This window comes from Marmota monax, unplaced genomic scaffold (assembly GCF_021218885.2).
Source record: "Marmota monax isolate L192 unplaced genomic scaffold, Marmota_monax_Labrador192_F-V1.1 WCK01_AAM20220418_F8-fsc00107, whole genome shotgun sequence".
Classification (NCBI taxonomy): Eukaryota; Metazoa; Chordata; class Mammalia; order Rodentia; family Sciuridae; genus Marmota; species Marmota monax.
Genome location: NW_026693761.1, coordinates 4,734,191 through 4,748,800, shown reverse-complemented (window position 1 = coordinate 4,748,800; position 14,610 = coordinate 4,734,191). Strand labels below are relative to the sequence as shown.

At 35.5% G+C, this 14,610-nt stretch overlaps 1 protein-coding gene across 4 annotated transcripts in view; it reads right to left on the bottom strand.

Annotated features, from left to right (window-relative positions):
- The window catches only part of Stard3nl (STARD3 N-terminal like), a 65,926-nt gene extending 62,510 nt beyond the window's left edge, over positions 1-3,416 (bottom strand). For 3 of the 4 annotated variants that reach the window (XR_009228332.1, XR_009228333.1, XM_046460634.2), the window contains exon 1: positions 3,224-3,416. The gene's annotated coding sequence lies outside the window, so the exon portion shown is untranslated. The remainder of the gene's footprint in view (positions 1-3,223) is intronic. The other variant, XM_046460633.2, reaches the window with a different exon arrangement.
- Between the last annotated feature and the right edge of the window lie 11,194 nt (positions 3,417-14,610).

Sequence of the window (14,610 nt, the reverse complement as noted above, 5' to 3'; positions counted from 1 at the left end):
ATAAATAATAGTTATTTTTAAATTTTCTTATTTTGCAAGCTAATTTCTACTTTTTAAAAATATATTTCTAAAAAAGAGAAATTACACCACTGAGCTGACCCAAGGACTTCCTTAATTATAAGAACAAACTCTAGTTGCCATCAGAAACTATGAGCCACCAAACTCTAAGCATTATTCCCACACTTCTAAGCATAAGATTAAAGCTGGGAAAATAGTAACAAATTTTAAATTCTCTTTCAAAAATTTCTGAAATTATAACTTTAAAAAGTCATTTTTAAATCATGCTCTTCTAACAAAAACCAAGGATTCATCCAGAGAGTTTACACCTACTCATTACTCAGAAAAGGGAAGAAAAACAAAGCAAAGGGTTATTTTAGCCCAAGAAAAAGCACTGTCTCATCTTTTTTAAAAAATTACCTTTTAAGAGTTTATGGGCAGTACATTCTAGATGTTAAAATATTATATTTTTATATTTATATACACAGAAATATTGTGGGATAGTCAAGAAGGTAGAAAAGAAAAAAAATTGGGCTGAAAATCAGCAGGGTTATAACTGCCATCAGTTTGTACACTGTGTTTTATTCTGGAAATCAATGGACTTCTCTGGGCCTCCACAGCTCCACCTTTAAACTAAAGGTCAAATCACACAATCTCTAAAATGCCACAACATGAAACAAAGTTTAAATAACAGAGACATGCAGTTGCTATTACATATTCAAAGAAGCAAGGGGTGAAGCAGAAGGAAGTTAAGATTTCAGAGTAAGGCTAATGAGCTCCATCGTAACCAGCTGAGTGGCCTTAAGAGTAACTTTCCTGTACTCTTGAAAAGGTCTAATATTTACCTTTGCAAGATGGTGGAAGGATCAGAATGTATGCAATGTACTTGGCACACTGTATACATTAAATAAAAGCAGACAGAGCATCCCTGGTCAGTAATATCTACTTAACCAAGTAACGCAGTTTCCTAGAGCTTGGCTGGGATACAGCAGACTGACAGTGCTTTCCTAATAGAAAGAAGGTAAAGATAATAAGGAAGAAGATTCATGGTTAGGAGATAAAAGTAGCCCTTGAAGATAAACAAAGGCTTTGAGTCCTATACATAATAACAATGAAAAAACAACTACATGGACATTCTTTTCATTAAAAAGACCCCTGGAAGAAGGAAGAAATATATGCATACATATACATATGTATGTGTGTGTGTGTGTGTGTGTGTGTGTATATATATATATATATATATATATATATATATATATACACACACACACATATATATGTCTATACATACACATATAATATACAATAATTCATAGTATATTAGGCAATATAAAATATATATTACATATATAACAACTTCATAACCAAAAGGCAGAAAGTTGGTCAGAACTTATGAGTGCCTCTAAACAAGAACAAGGACTCTGAGATAGACATATAGATATAGATATAGATAGACAGATATACACATCATCTTTCCTTAACATGTCTGCAACTCTCACAGCAGATGATACAGCTCCTGCTCACCTCTCCAGTATCCCCTCCTATCACTGTCCCCCCACATCACTCTCCCGTAAGTTTATTCTGCTCTAGCCATACTAGCTTCCCTTCATCCTCAGAACATGCCAAACTCATTCTTTCTTTAGTTTTGTTTTTTTGCTTTTGTTTTTGTTTTTGCACTATTAGAGAAACTTCCAGATCTTTTCATGGCTGACTCACTCTAAACATTCAGTTACCACCCCAACCATCACCTCCTCAGGAAAATCTTCCCCACAGGTAAATTTGCCCACACCCCCCAGTACACCAGAGTTCCTTCCCCTGTAATATATTCTCTAACATTTACTACTACCTAAAGTCATTTTTTGGTTTGCATGTACATTGTATCTCCATCAAAAGATAAGGTCTTTGAAGTGAGGGACCTCATCTAAACTGTTCATTACTCAATCCCAAATACCTGAAACAATGGGTAGCTCAGAGAGATATTCATCAGATGAAACTGTCCAATGAATAAATTCAAAATTACACCAATCACCTTTCCTTCTATGAAAATAAGTAGTCATCAGAAGCCATAAAGTTCATTTCTTTAATGCAGTTTTCTATAATGCAATAATGCAACTTTAAAAGGTCCATGTTAGAGACGGTAAGATCTTAAAAAGAATAAATGCTTCCTGACAATACAAAATATTATATATTATATTATTCAGTTTGTATATATTATATTATATATATTGTACATTACATATTTTCATTTCATGTACATTAATTACCCACTACTTTATTATCATAATCCATAAATAAAGCACAGATATGGTAAGTTGTTTTGTTTCATCAAATCTTGCTTCTAGATAGAGAGATGGGCAGATGGACTATAGATGGTAACTACCTTTCAGAAACCTTCCACACAAAGAAATCTGATATAACACACTGAACTAACTCCAGTGTATTTAGAAATTAGACCTGTTACTTTGCAACCTCACTGAACGTATCCAAACTATTTATGAGTCAAGAGATTTATTCAAGTAATTCCATCTGTGAAATAGAAGATAAATGAATGATGAACAACTGCTATATTAAGAGAATGATAAGAAAAATGCCACAGTGTTAACCCATGTTTGAAATAAGAGGGAAAAAAATCCCTTCCTAACTCTAAACCAAAAAGAAAGCATGCTACTTATATTTCAAAAAAAAAAAAAAAAAAAAAAAAAATTTGCAAAATGAGTGGGCAAAGCAGTGAACTGAAACCATCTCCAGAACAATCATGACTCAGACTTTAATCTTTATTTTGTTTTGTTTTGAACAAGGCCTTTCTTGATGAATAAAAGAGGCCCATAAACGACTGTGTCTGGACAACCCACGCTTCACCTCCTAGTCACCATCCTTGGTCATTCTTCGGGGCCCATGGCCCAATATGGGGATGGACCCCACAAGGACCTCGCTGGGGCCAGCGAGGTGAAGAAATGGAGACCTCACTACCCGAATCCGTCCCTAAATCTCTGCCCTGGGAGCAGTGGGTCTTGGAAATCTACAACTTCACTTTTGCATCCATTATAAACACATGCCTTGCCCCTCCTCCTTCCCGGGTGGATCTAGCAAGGGCTCCGTAAACAGAAGGGAACGACAGGGTTATGGCCTCCGTCTGCTGGACTCTCCAGGAACCCAGTTAGGTGGCCTGACCTCGGGGACTCAGTTTTCGAACCTGTCAAACAGGGTGACGCGAAACCCAGCCTACCTCATCGGGTGGTTCCGGGCCGGCCGCCCCAGACTGGCCCGGAGACAGTGGCTCAGTGGTTGCGCCCTCCAGGGATCTCCGGGGCGGCGGGGTGGGGCTCGGTGGGGCGGGACCAGGCACCCAGCCCAGCAAGCGAAGCGCAGCCCACCGCCCGCAGCCAGCCGCCCTAGGAGCTCCTCGAGTACCCGGCCGTGACGTCAACACGCTGACGTACACGCACAGAAGCCGCATCTTGCTCCAGGGTCCAAAGACTGAGTGCTGGGCAGGCTCTAGAGAAACTACTCGATTGGACAGAAAATATGTCAATCATCTACTGACCAATAAGCGACGGGGGAAGACGGGAGACGGGGAGCTGGACTGCCCTGAGGAACGGGTGGGAATCTGGGACTCTGACTTTGAAAACCTTGAGCTGGTTGGGCTTTCCCGCAATTTGTACTACATCATTTTAATTAGTGTTTGCTTTTTCTTTTTTTTACGATTATGCCTTTACCACTTTTTTTCAGTCACTTGGTAGGGATATAGCCCCTGGGCTCGTGGAAAACAATCACAGGGAGGATTTCAGATCCTCTGGGCACCTCCCATTGATCTCTTCTGTACTGAAATAGGGCGTCCCACTTCTATGCCAGTACTGTGTTCGATCACTTTGAATTCTCAAGTCCTCCAGACCTATTTAGGAGACCTTTTCTCCGTGAGTCTATTGCGTAACTAACATCTCTTACTTATAGTTATATCTAATTATATGTGTATGTTTCTTTTCCACGAGATTGGGCATCACTTATTGTTTTATTTAAACTAACTTTGTTTTTTCCCCTAATAGATGCTACAGTTACATCGTTCAAATTTTTACAGTTACAATGGGTAGACAGTGAATATTCTCCACATCCCAGTTCCTCAGGTTTTCAGTTGCCACTGAGTCAACCTGTATTGCTGATTTTTTGGATATTCTTCCAAAGTCATTCTAAGTGCTATTGTTAATTTTAAATTACACAAGAGAAATAATATCGGTTCAATTTTTTTTACCCTTACGAATTACTGAATATCATTTTCAGGCACTAATTACAACCCCATTCCTTAGATGATGACTCCTAGTTCTTGTGTAGAAGTTTTTATTTTCTGTACTCAACATTGAGATCTTCCTATGTTTATATATAAATCTACCTGACTTTTTAAAAAATGCTCTAGGGCTGAGGTTATGGCTTGGTAGTAAAGCACTTGCCTAGCATGTAAAAGGTCCTGGATTCAAGCCCAACCACTGCAAAAGTTTATGAATGAATGAATGAATGAATTGCTGTATGGTACTTCTCAGGACCAATATATGTACAATTCAATTTACATTTCCCCACCCTCAGACATATAGTTTGTTTCATTTTATTATTATTACTAAAATAATAATTCATTAAACGTGTGTAAGTATCTTTCTGTAATTTCTTGTACTTATGTGCAAGTATTCTCTAGGATGGAGAAACCAACAAGTGAATATACTGCATCAGAGAATATGCACATTTTGAATCCTAATAACAAAGTCCCTCAATTTGCCCCACTAAATGATTGTTAGATTTGCTCCCCTAGGTAGTTTTTATAACTTATATACCACCACTTAACATTCCTTTCCCTGCATCTTTAGGAAAACTGATAAAAATGCAATTATATTGTGGTTATCAATAGGTATGAAAATTGTTTTAAGGATAACACATATGAAAAAGAAAAACAATAATCTTAAGTGTATAGCTTGGTGACAAAAGGAACCAACATGTGTACCCACTTCCCATTTCAAGATGTTAAATGTGTATCAGCAATGTAGAAGCTTTTTTCATGCTCAATATTACTCAACTGTACACACAAATAGCCACTCTTCTGAATTCTACCACCAAAATTAGTTTTGTCTTTTTTTTTCAAACGTTTATAAATAGACACAAATAGTATATACTCTTGTAGCTCTTCTTTCTTAGTATTATATTTGTAAGGTTGATCTATATTAAAGAATGTAGGAGTACTTCAATCATTTTCATTTTGGTATGTAATTCCAAAATTTCTTTTTCTGTTCTACTATTGCTTGACATTAGGTTATTTAAATTTTGAGGTAACTACAAATGATACTGCTACAAATATTCTTGTACCTAACTTTTGATGCACATAATACTAAGTTAATTTTGATATGTTCTAAGGGTAGTATTACTGTGACAGAGCATATGTATATGTATTCAGCAGTAAAAGGCACTGCCACATATTTTTTTGATTGCACAAATTTAAGGCCCAGTAGCAATGAATGAAAATCCAGTTGATCCATATTTTTTTTATTTTCAGAATTATCACATTATAAAATTAAATATCCAATATTCACCAAAAAAAGATTACAAAACAAATAAAGAAAAAGTAAAGTATGGCCAATTCATAAGAAAAAAAGATATCAACAGAAACCATCCCCAGGAAAGCTCAGACATTGGTCTTATTAGTCAAAAACTTAAGTCAATTGTGTTTAGTTTTCTCAAAGACGTAATGGAAGCTAAGAATAGAAAAACTGAAATAAACAAGGAGAATGTTCTGAACAAACAGACAATATTAATAGAGATACAAATTATAAATGAAACCAAATAGAAATTCTCGAGCTTAAAAGTACAGTACCTAAAGTAAGAAATTCACTAGAAAGTTCAATAGAGGAGTTTAGCATATCAAAGAAAGAATTCACAAACTTAAAAATAGGAAAATGGAAATTATTCAATCATAGCAGGAAAAAAACACAGCAATAAATGAAAAATGAGCAAACCTAAGGAAACTATGGGGCATCAACAACAAAATATTAGAAATACTAGTCATAGCAGGTAGGCAAAGCAAATAAATTGCATACAAATTAGAAAGAAATAAGTAAAATTCTCTATTCACAAATAGCATGATCATGTATAAAGTCTCAAAGAATTGAAAAAAAACAGAACAACTGAATTTAGCAAAGTTGCATGTAGTAAACACATAGAACTCATGTGCTTCTGAATCTTAAAAGGAAATTAAGAACACAGTATCATTTACAAAAACACCCCTCAAAAAAAGAAAATACCCAGGAATAAATTCAACAAGTAGAAAGATATTATGCTGAAAACCACAAATTATTACTGAAATAAATGTAAATTCTACATAAGTAAGTTTATTTCACGTATCCATGAGTTGGAGACATGTTTTTAAGCTAGTGATAATTCTCAAAACCGTTGATAATTTAAAATTTTTTGCTGTACTCTGAGATCCTATGTAGCAAACTGAAATCTGACTTGGAGGGCTAGGATTCAGCTAATTACAGGCAGCCAACAGAGCAAGCCAGTTGAGGCAAACAATTCCAACCAATCAGGATATTTCTGTTCTTCATTTCTTTGTTCTATCTATAAATATTTATTGTCTATACAGCAGAGCTATGGTCTGAATGCTACCCAGAATTGAATCATTCTTTCTCAATAAAACTGTTAAATTCCTAAGAAGTTTTATTTTAATATCATTTATAGATTCAGAGCAATCTCTTAAAATTACAATGGCATCTTTACAAAAGAAGAATAGCTAGCAGATCTTCAAATTCACTTAGATTTTTAAGAGGACCCACATAGCTAAAACAATCTTGAAAAAAGTAACAAACATGGATAATTCATACTTTTCAATTTTAAAACTTGCAACAAAGCTACAGTAACCAAAGATGTATGGTTGTGGCATAAAGAGACATGCAGATCAATAGAATAGAGTTGACAGCCTAAAAATAAACCTTCCAAGTATGAGCAACTGATTTTTTGACAAGGGTACAAAATGGGCAAAAATATAATCTCTTCAACTAATGGTACTGGGACCACTACACATACACATGCAAAATAATGAAATGGACCCCTATCTCATTCCATAAATGAAAATGGGCTCAAAATAAGCAAATAGTCAAAATATAAGAGCTAATATTAGAAGAAAACATAGGAGTTAATCTTTTTTTGGGGGGCGGGGGCGGGGAGTGAGGGTTATCAGGGATTGAATTCAGAGGCACTCAACCACTGAGCCACATCTCCAGCTGCTGGGAGCCATTAGCCAAGTAGGTATGACAATTTCCTTGCCAGCGTACCCCACGTTGCAGTGACATTGAATGTACGTGACCTTGCTCAAGGACCAAGGCAGATTAGGGTGTTCCTGGTTTTAAGATAATCGTGTTTAGGGCGTTCCCGGTTTAGGTTCCAGGTTTAAGGTTTAAGATTATTCCTGCTGGGAATAGGGCGTATCCTGCTGCCTGAGTTCCCCTTGAGTTCTCACGGGATTCAGACAGTATATTTTGGAGATAGAAGCCCAGTGGAGGTGAATTTGGGCAGAGAACGTGGATTTGGGCAGAGAACGTGGATTTCCCCAGAACGTGATTGTAGACGGCTGGTGTGATTTCGGGAATAAAGAGTTGCTGTTTGAATCTACAAGCTGTGTGGTGGCTCGTGATTGTGTGCCCAGCCAGACTGCGGCATTTGTGCCCAGCCAGACTGTGGCATCCAGCCCTATTTTGTATTTTATTTTTAGGCAGGGTCTCACTGAGTTGCTTAGCACCTCTCTTTTGCTGAGGCTCGCCTTGAACTTGTGATCCTCCTGCCTTAAGCTCCTGAACTGCTGGAATTACAAGCATGTACCACCGTGCCCAGTGGAGTTCATTTTTTTTCCCCTTTTCAGTACTAGGGATTAAACTCAGAGGTGCTTAACCACTGCCACATCCCCAATCCTTTCTTATATTTTATTTAAAGACAGGGTCTTGTTGAGTTGCTTAGTGTCTCGCTAAGTTGCTGAAGCTGACTTTGAACTCTCTTTCCTGAGCTGCTAGGATTATAGGTGTGTGCCACTGTGCCCTGGCTATTTGTTAATCTTCATTCCTTGGATCTGGCAATGGACTCTCAAATATTAAAACAGATTCATTCACAACAGCAACCACAAAATTAGATAACTTGGATTCATCAAACTTAAAAACTTTTATACATCAATGAACATAACCAAGAAAGTGAAAAAACAACCAATAGAATGGGAGAAAATATTTTACCCTTGAGGATAACCTTGATTGAACAGAAACTACAAGTCTCTGAATATTCTAAACAGATAAATCACTTGGATTCTGAGAGGATCTGCAGTTGGTCATATAAGGAAAGGAGCGGGGAACACATTTTATTCCACCATTTTCCATGCAGTCTTTTTGTTATTTATTAATTTGCAACTAAAATACTTTAAGGAGTTTGTCTAGAACAATCCTTTTAATATCTTAGTAATTAAACAAATCACTAGACCACATTACAATAAAGTTTAAAACCTGGGATAGCTAGTTTCAATTTTAAAAGAAAAACACACTAGTCCTAGAGGAGAATGCAATAGTGGATGTCTATTGAGTAGCAGGGGTTCTGAGGCAAGTGGAAACATGGTCTGATACGTAGATTTCAATGCTAGTTTATTCTTTTTAGTGAATAGAATGCAAATTCCTATAGAACTTATTGAAAATGCAGCTTCAGCTGCAGGGAATTAACTATCAGAAGTAGAAAACACAAAATAAAATATGATTTATGAGCCCACAGCTAATGTTAGAACTCCATAAAATTTTGCCAACCCAAATCATCAGTGAATTTGGTCATTTCCATCCTGTTCTCTCCTTACTTGAGGGATTTGGTTGCATTTTGGTGAAGCCATTTAGCTCACTGCGGTCTCTCATGTAACTCAGGACCACAGCTCCAATGAGAATCCTCTCCTGCTTCACACTGAGTGAGTCAAGACAGCCAGGAAGAAGGCACCCTTCTGCCACTGTGACTCATCATTCATGAGACTGAGCTGGTGACCCTGGGAAGAAGCCACTTCATCTCCCTTACATGTGGACCCAGCGTTAACCAAGGCTGGTCAAACCACCAATTCCACATGTCAAATTAGGCCTTTTTCTTGCAAAGCTACCAACAAGTCATGCAGAGGTCATTGTTCTGTTCTTCCCAGCTATGTTTGTAAAGTTTTCACACAATGTTTATGTTGGCAGTAGGGAGCTCCTAAAGATTCTAGTGGCAATGATTGAGGACGGGCTAAAATAATGGCAGAATATCCAGGAAAGCAATGTTTACCATTATCATGAATTATTTTCAAAGAAAATTATCCACATTGCTTTTTTAACTTATTGGGGGTTTTCTTAGTTTTTTTGTAGGCATCTGTAAACTGAGGTTCTTGCTGTATTAAAAAAAGAATTCAAGTAAAACCATTGTTAGTAATTCTTAACGTCTGATGGCATTGTGCTGATGTAAAGGTTTTTCTATAAAATGATACTATCCATAAAGTTGTTTTAAAAATAAAAGTTGTTTTAAAAAAATAAGTAAACAACCCTTTTGTTCTCAGCATTTGTTTTTGCTGAACTCATTCATTATAAGGAGGAAATGATAAGTTATTGAAATATTTGTATTTGTTTACAAAATTAGTCTGTTTAAAATTTTAGGAAAAAAGATTGAACCCATCTTCCTCTTTCTCTCTATTCCTCCATTCCTTTCTTCTCATTTTGCTACTAAAAAAAAAGAAAAATCTAGAAAACCACAGTATTCATATCTGATGCTATCATCAATGCTAGGTCCCAACAATTTCAAAGAAAATTTGTCTTTCTGGAGAGATTCACTAATATCTGATAATAACCAAGAAGACAGCACTTAGGCACACCCATTACCTATATGACATAATAGCATGGCATATTAATTTTAACTTTTAACTTAAAAATCACATTACTTACATAAATGATATATGAATTCAAATAATATAGATGTATAATGAATGTAGAGTATAAAGATCTTTTCAAATGTTCTTTTGTAATCCCTCCCCAAAGATGATTACTGCTGACCATTGAGTGTATAGCCTTTCCATTTTTTTTCCATTTTGAAGTATATCCATTAAAATTTGAAACCAGTACACTTGACAGATTAAAACACATTTGAAAACCTCTTTGTTTCCCATTATCTCCTTAAACATAATCATTATGAAATTCTTTCTTGGCTACTGGATTAAAAGTGGTCATGTCTATTGATTCTTCTGTTCATTGCTACTTAATTCTAAATTATATATACAAGTTGTCTAATTTCTAGTACTACAGTCCTGTACTAGAAATTAGAAGGACTAGTTAGTTGTGTGTACTGATCAGCACTTGAATCTTCTCTCAAGAGAAAGCCACCCATCTTTTCAGTGCAGGGCCCATTGCATGTGGAAAATTTACTGCCAGATGAATGGTGCTATTTCTTTCTTTCTTCTTTCTACGTAGCCCCCTTGTAGCCCCCTTCCCAACTCTGGCAGTGATTTTTGACTCCTGGATATAGAGCTCAAGGGGAGAGAATGTAGAAAAACGAGCAATGGAATGGAAGGCAGGCAGGAAAAGTGTCAACCTGAATATAATTTTATATGAAGGCTCTGTGGTCTCTTGTTCAGTATGTTTGTTTTGTTTAGTTTTAATTTTATAAGAAAACATAAAATTTATCATCTTTACCACTGTTAAGTTTTATAACTAAGTAGTGTTAACTATATTCACATTGTGGTAAGCTGATCTCTAGACTTTTTTTCATCTTGTAAATTTAAACTCTACCTACTGAACAACTCCAGTTTTCCCATTTCCCCCAACCCCAGGCAATCACCATTCTAGTTTCTCTTCCATGACTTTAAATACCATTTATAAATGGAGTCATATATTATTTTTCTATTTTTTATTGGCTTATTTCACTTATGCCATGATGTCATGGCTCGTCTACATTGTATCATGTAGCAGGACTTCTTTCTTTTCTGAGATTGAATGATGTTCTTTGTATATATATATAAATATGCATACACATACACATATATGCATATAGTGTATGTATATATACAAACATATGCATACAATGTGTATGTGTGTATGTGTGTGTGTGTATATATGTATATATGTACATATGTATACATATATATGTGTGTGTATATATATATATTATAGTGTGTGTGTGTGTGTGTGTATACACCCACACATATACATATATTCTTTCATCCTTTAATGGATATTTTGGGTTGTTTCCATCTCTTAGTTTTGTGAATTATGCTGCAATGAACGTGGGTATGCAAATATTTCTTTAACATCCTGCTTTCAATCTTTTTGTGGGGTGTATGGATCATATAGTATTTTATTTTAAATTTTTAAAAGAAACCTCTATACTTTTTTCCATAACAGCTGCACAATTTTATATTCATACCAACAGTGCACAAAGATTCTCGTTCTCCAGCTCTTACCAATATCTACATTTTTTTAAATCTCGTTGTGGTTTTGATTTGCATTAATCTAATGATTAATGATATTACTAACTTTTCCATATGCTTGTTAGCCCTTTATATATTTTAATTGTATAAAGTTCTTTGCTTTTTTTCCCTTTTCTTTCTTTATTCTTGTGTGTATGTGTGTGTGCACATGTGTGTTTTACTGGGATGGAACCCAGTAACACCCTACCACTAAGCTACATCCAAGTCCCCCCCCCCCTTTTTGTTTTTATTTTGCAGAGGCTTGCCTAGAACTTGTTATTCTCCTGCTACAGCTTTCTACAGCTTTCATGCTTGCCAATTTGTAATCAGGTTAAGGTTTATTTGGTTGTTGTCAAGTTGTAGTTCATCATATATTTTGATAATAAATCCTTATCAGGTATTTGATTCGCAAATATTTTATTCTGCTCTGTAGGTACCTATTCACTCTGTTGAAATCATTGGAAAATTCAGTGTCATGAAGTTTTTGCTTATAATTTCTTGGGGAATTTTACAGTTTTAGGTCTTATATTTTGTTCTTTAATCTAGCTTTAGTCTGTTTTCATACACAGCATATTTATCAGCGTAGCATTAACTTCATGAATTGAGCTTGCAAATGCTCCCTCTTCTTCAATATTCTGGAAGAGTTTAAGAAGTTTTGGTGTTGATTCTCCTTTAAGTTTATTATAGAATTCTGTACTGAAATCCTCTGGTTACAGAATTTGGAAGGAAGATATTTTTTATTACTGACTCAATCATTTTACTGGTTATAGATCTGTGTTTATTCCTTCATGATTCAGTCTTTGTAGGTAGAATGTTTCTAGGAATTTATCCAATTCTAGGTAATGCAATTTTTGTATAGTTGTTTATAAGTAGTCTCTAATAGTTCTGTTTATTTCTTCATAAGTAGTTGTAATATTTTCTCTCTTATTTGCTTTCTTTTATTCTTGGTATTGGTAAAGGCTTGTCAATTTCATTCATTTGTTTTCTATTACCTATTTCGTTTATTTCTTCTCTGATGCTTTTACTTTCCTCTCTCTTTGATTTAGTTTATTCTTCTTTTCTAGTTCTTTGAGTTGTAAACTTCAGTTGTTGATTTGAGATTCATTTTTTTCTTTTTAATGAGAGACATTCCTCTGAGTACTCCTATCTCAGTATCTCATACATTTTTTTAACTTTGTCTTTTCATTTTCATTTTTCCCAGGATACTTTCTAAATTCTCTTCTGATTTCTTCTTTGACCTTACTTGTTTAGGAGTGTGTTGTTTAATTTCTGCATATTTGTAAAGTTTCCAACTTTCCTTTTGCTATTGTTTTTTAATTTCATTCCACTGTGGTTGTAACTGATATGTGGTATGATTCAATCTTTGTAAATTTGTTAAGACTTGTCTTCTGGCCTAACATATGGCTTGTCCCGAAGAATGCTCCATGTGCATTTGAGTAGAATATGTATACTGCTGTCATTGGGAAAAGCATTATCTATGTGTCCATTAGGGCTAGTGGCTGCAGTGCTCTTCAAGTCCTCTGTTTCCTTATTGACCTTGTGTCTGGTTGTTCTATACACTATTGAAAGCAGAGTTTTGAAGACTCTTACATTATTTCTGTCAATGTTTGCCTTGTTTATGTTGGAACTCTGATCTTGAGTGTACATTTATTTGTGATTTTGATACTTTTCTGGTGAATTGACTCATTGTTATAAAATGTCCTTTTGTTTGTCATTCAGGCAGGTTTTTTACTTAAAGTCTATTTTGTCTAACATAAGTACAGCCACTTCTGATCTCTAATGGTTACTATTTGCATGGAATATCCTCTTTTATGCTTTCATTTTCAATCTGTAAGTGTTCTTGAGTCTAGAGAGAGTCTCTTATAGACAGCACATAGTGGGGATATTTTGTGGTTGTTCACTCAGGTACTCAATGTCTCTTGATTGGTGTTATAATTCATTTAAATTAAAAAAAAATTACTGAGGGGAAAGGCTTACTCTGGCCTTTTGGTAACAGTTTTCTCTATGTATTTGTTGTGATTTAAATATGAGGTGTCCCCCCAAAAGCTCACAGGTAAGACAATGCAAGAACATTCAGAGATGAAATTATTAGATTATGAGAGCTATATGAAGTTTTTGCTTATAATTTCTTCTGGAATTTTATGAATTGAGCTTGCAAAAGGATTAATTGGGTGGTAACTTCAGGAAGGTAGAGTGTGGCTGGATGAGATAGGTCATGAGGGGTGTGCCTTTGGGGTTTATATTTTGTCCCAAGTGAGAGGAGCTCTCTCAGCTTCCTGATTGCCTTGTCCTGAGCTGCTTTTGTCCTCCACACACTTCTACTATGTTGTACTGCCTCACCTTGGTCCCAGAGCAATGGAATTGGCCATCTATGGACTGGGACCTCTGAAACCATGAGCTCCAAATAATCTTATCCTCCTCTAACATTGCTCTTGTCAGGTCTTTTGGTCACAGTGGCAACAAAAGCTGACTAAACAGTTCTGTAGCTGTGTTGGGCTTTTTTCCCCTCTCTTGCTGCCTCTTTTGTGTTTTGTTGATTTTTTTAATTGATATAACTTGATTATTCTCTCATCTCTTTTTGTGTATCATCAATAGAAACTTTCCTGTGATTGACATAGGATCACCTAAAACATCTTAAAGTTATAGAAATTTATTATAAACTGCTATCTATTTAGCTTCAATAGCATATAAAACCCAATTTCTTTGTTTTCGTTTTTTTGGTACTGGGGAATTAAACCCAGGGGTGCTTTACCACTGTGCCACATCCTCAGCCTTTTTTTTTTTAAATTTTGAGATAGGGCCTCACTAAATTACTGAAGCTGGTCTTGAAATTGTGATCCTCCTGTCTCAGCCTCCTGAGTTGCTGGGATTACAAGCATGCCTCACCATGCCCCACCATGCTGGACCAAAGACTATTTCTTTACATCGCTGTTCCTGTTTGACTTTCTGTCATAAATACTTTTTTTATACCTTGTATCCATTAACATATGTTTATAATTAGTTTTATATTTTTGTCATTTAAATTCTGTGCCAGAATTTAAAGTGATTGCAATATGAGGTTATTCTGTATTCCTATGTATTTCCCCTTACAAATGAACTTTACATTGTCATGTGCTTCCATGTTGTTGTATAGCACCTTTCATTTC